Below are 5,000 nucleotides of genomic sequence, written 5' to 3' on the forward strand. Positions count from 1 at the left end.
TTCAGAGAATACAAAGAAATTAAGATAGAAAAAAAGAAGAAAAAACGGGAGTCAAACCATGCGATATAATGAAGGCCACCCCCCTCCCCCCCTTTAGCTTCCCCTCGGGTACCCTCTCCCCCCCTGGCCTTCACTGGAATCGTCCCCCGTCTTCCTCCTACCCCCCCTCCCCCCCGCCCCTACCTGTCTGCCTCATTAGCGTCACACCTTCTCGTCCCCCTCCCTTCCCTCCCCTGTCCCCTTGCTTATAACCACTCCCTCCCTCCCTTCACCCCCTCTCCTACCCGCCCCTTCCCTTCCCCCTCCCTCCCTTCCCTCCCCTGTAACCCTCATTCCCTCCCTCTCCTCCCCTCCCCTCGCACCCCTTCCTTCCTCCCTCCCTCTTCCCCATCTTCCCTCCCTCTAACCCTTCGCCTACACCCAACCCTCCCTCTCCTTCCTCCGCCACTCCCCTTCCCTCTCCTTCCCCAGCCACTCCCCCTCCTCCTCCCCTTCCTTCCTCAGCCCCCCTTCCTCAGTCACTCCCCCTCCTCCTCCCCTTCCTTCCTCAGCCCTCCCCCTCCCTCCCCTTCCTCAGCCACTCCTTCTCCCCCCTCCCCCCACTTCTCCCTCGAGAGACCTAGCTCGCTTTCGCCAGTGTCAGGAGTGGCACTCGACGGCACTCAGCGGCTGCTTCCAGTGCCGTCACCAGCGTCGCGGTAACCTGTTACTCAGTTGCTCACTCCCGGTACGTTTCATTCATCGTTTAAGCTATTTAAGTACACTGTCGGACAGAAAAAAAAACTTAATTAGGGTAAATTACCTCATTAATACGGCCAGTTTCTGCTTTGGCGTCTCGGTCATTTTTTCCAAGTGTTATTTATATCTTTCTGGTCATAAGTAGACGCAAAAGAGGATATCTGTTGCATAATTTGCATAACATATTTGGAAATTGTCTAGGTACGTACTTTCTCGTAGTGTTATTGATCCAATACTGATAACATCGGGTTAAAACACAGCAAATGAGTGCCATTCGTGATAAAAATATGATACCAGTGAAAATAAAACATTGAGAATTAGCATAAAAAGTAAAAACAAATTGCGCAATGTTTCAGTTGCTATTTTTGTTTTACTCGTTATCTAGAGGATTTGTTTGTGAACCCTGTCTCAAGCAAGATAAAAATCAAATAAAGATAAAAATCAAATAGAGGTACTGATGTATACATTGCGAGGCCGCTGTGGTGCCGCTGTAACGCGTATCCTACCCAAGGGTCCCAAATTAAAAGGAAGGGCATCCATCCGGGGCAACGGTCTCCAGATGACAAAACCAAAAGTCCTTCGAAAGAAAGCACCATCCTAGCTCTTGTAAAGGGGTTCGTGACGTAAAACCGTATCACTAATGTATATATGACATGTCGCATTTTTTTTTTTTTTTTTTTTTTTTTTTTTTGCTAAAGTGGATTCAAGTTATAATGAACTTTTTACGAAACGTTTGTGGACCTAAATTGTGTTTCTATTCTGCTCTATTCTTACTTGAATGTATGTTCGTGTGTTCGTTTTATCATGCAATATGTTAATCGAAGGTTAGTGAGGCGTTGTTATTGTGTTATTATCATGATTATGATAGAAACAATATAAAAAATATTAACAAGAATCATAGTAATAATTCTAATAGTGGCAATAGTAGTAATATTAGTAGTGACATTAATAATACTAATAATGTTAATACTGTTATAATGATAATAATAATTATAATAGTAATAACGATAATAAAAATAATAAAAACGAAAATTGTAGTTGTCGTTGTACAAAGAAGAAATAAAACGACGAATTAAGCTAGGTTGCAGCTGCAGCGCCCGTGTTCGATTGCAATTGAACAATGCACCTTTTGATTTTAGCATCTTCGAATGGAATCAACATTCTTACACTTGATAGATGCCAATCTTTTCATTCCATTCAAAAATCATCCAACACTTGGCAATTTTTACTTGCTTTCAACAATCGTCCCATTGTTCATTAGCAATTCAGTAATACTTTCACCATTTTACAAAACTAAATAACAATCTTTAAAACGTCATAACTATGCGAAAGCTGTATGTTTTGGTGTTTTTCGTAGATCGAAACGCCACATAATTCGGCGAATTCGAACTTTTGAAGCAAGTAGCGAATCACCGAATCGAAATGGTGGGCTACTCACTCGCTATTTTATCCCCATACTGTATATCCTTGAAAATAACCCCTCTAGCATACCGGAGGCACAGAATAACGAGTGCTACAGATCGCGAACGTATTATTGAGGCCTGCAGAGCGGAACAAGATTTCATCGCAGTTGCAGTAGCCCTTGGAGTTCGGCGGACCACGTATACTCCAATGAGCGAGTACACCGACGCGAAAACAGGGTTGAAGCGGCTCACGCAGGAGGCAGGCGCAATAATAGACAACGAAACTTTGTATTTGATGGTGATGCTGCTTGAAGCGAACCCTACGATGAGCTTCAGAGAGATAAAAGATGAGGTTATGGAGATTTTACCTACAAAATTACATTTCAGTGTGGTAACACTTTCGCGTTATTTTGAGGGCGAGCTGATATCAATGAAAATGTCCCGTAGTGCCCCAGAAGAAAGATATTCTCATGCAGTAAAAGCGCGACACACATGGATGGGAGGCAGAAACAGCACATGAAAATGTACGAAGAAATTGCTGTGAACTGTTTCCCTTTAATCTTTCCTTTTAAGCAATTGGATGTTTAATATACGTACCAAAGACATTGCATAATTGTTGATACCAGAATTCCTCTTTTTTCTGTTTTATGTAATTTACTAAAAGGTTAAATCTTCATAGCTGTTTTTGATTTTAAAGATTGTTGAATAAATAGTTTCCAATGATGATTGTTTCAGTCACATTGTTCAAAGGTTTCGGTGCCTCTTGAAAGCATTCAAAGATACGTGGCTGTTGAAAAGTTTCGTAAGAATAATTGATTGTTGGATGGATTCGGAAAATAGCTAAACACAAACGAAAATTTGACATTCCAAAATCTTGAATGAATATATAGGTATGTATATATATATATATATATATATATATGTTACAGTAAAGTTGTGAAATAAGGGATTTCACGAAATCCCTAAAATTTTCAGTAAATTCATGAAATCACTGTTTCACTCCCGGATTTCATGAATATACTAAAATATCCAAGAAATTCACGAAGTCCCTGAATTGGGAGGTCAGGGATTTCATGAAATTACTGTTTCGATCTTTTTCATATGCGTGGGTGAGCAAGGGTTAGAATTATGACCTGCAATAATGTCCTTAATAACATTAATAGAGCTGCTGTCACAAGGTGCGTGTTTCGGATTAAAACTATTTGAAAAATCCATTTAGTTTCCAATAAAAACATGACAACAGGTATCTATAACATTCATGTTATTCATAAGAGCATGCATTTGTTCATTCATAAGAGCGTACATATATTGGTATATCATGACTATTCATTACATTGCTATCTGGATTCTGGTTATTTAACAATCAGCATTTATTAGCACAGTTGACACTTCCATGGCACCGAGAGATACATTTCACTTTAGCTTTGAAACACATCTGTTAGTTGAACCTTTCTTCAGACCACTACAGTTGCATCTAGTGAATCCCTGGCCACCACAAGCAGATTGTGCAATAACAGCTTCTCGAAGTGACATTGCAGCATCCTGATTTACGTCATATTCTGTCAGCAAACGCTGGGGGGCAGAGGTCAAACTGGTTTCTAGAATACTGACCCTTTAGAACACCCGACTATCTTATACTGGTCATTGTCCAAATCTCTACTGACAATAACACCCAGGATATTCCATGGATCTCCTCTACCACGATCCACAGCTGGAATTGGGACAGCAACATTGTCACCAGGTCACCAACTTTAAAGTCTAAGCGACTACGTTTGACCATTCTCTCATCTGGGGATACCTGCCCTCTGTATGCTTCCACTCAACGTTTCTGAATTTGGTTTTGGTGATCTTGAAGTATCTGAGGAGTCTGAATAATGGCATCAACAGAAAGTGTCTCAGTCACTTCAGTGTCAATAAATCTGACAGTTTGTCAGACAAAACCTGTCACATCACACATGTATGACCCGGTTATTTCATTAGCCTACATGAAATAGTCAAACAGTATATAAGCTAGTTATAACAAATATGATTTTAATCCTTACAGTGCTGACTTATTTTCGTGAAAATATTGATCAGTGTTACTTGCAGTCTCTGTTACCCCATGTTCTGGCTCCTTCTGCAGCCAAACCATAGAGCAACAAATGCTACATAGGTGTCACGCGTAGGATTTCTTGCTGACATTACCTCTAGGTTTGGTATTGGTGCTCTGTCAGAGAAACTTTCAGAAATTGGATAAACTTGAGACTTTATCTGACAGACTGTCAGATAAAGCAAGAAAGTTAATGTTATTATCTGACAGTAACCATAAAATAACAATAATTAACAGTGTATCATAATAGGTAATGAAAACAAATTATATCTCAGGGATTTACAACAAATAAACAAATTACTAACTTGGACAGAAAACAATAGTCACTTCTACTCTTCATATGGCTATTTGCTGATTAAGATTTAATGCTGTTTATCCTTCTGTAATAATCAGCCTTTGGGATAAGATATTTCTTGCTTTCTTCATAACATTTGAACAGCTCACTCTTGAATCTCTCTTCAGTACTCTCAGAAGCCATCTTGGACTTTCAACAAGTTACATGAGAATGATAAAAACTCCAGCTCTGCTCTACGGTGGCTCGCATCCTTCAATCCTTAAACTCTGGTGCAAACAAAAGGTGTGAACAACCAACAAGCAATTCACAGGTATGAACTGCTCGTTTTCATTTGCACTCGTAGAACTTATGCACTTATACATCAGTGCGATAATAAGAGGGAGCTTTAAAAACAATTCACAGGTATCAACTGCTCAGTTTCAGTTTCACTCGTAGAACTTATGCACTCAACCAACAATTCGGGAATTCAGAGGTG

The sequence above is a fragment of the Penaeus chinensis genome, chromosome 43 (genome assembly GCF_019202785.1).
Source record: "Penaeus chinensis breed Huanghai No. 1 chromosome 43, ASM1920278v2, whole genome shotgun sequence".
Taxonomy (NCBI): Eukaryota; Metazoa; Arthropoda; class Malacostraca; order Decapoda; family Penaeidae; genus Penaeus; species Penaeus chinensis.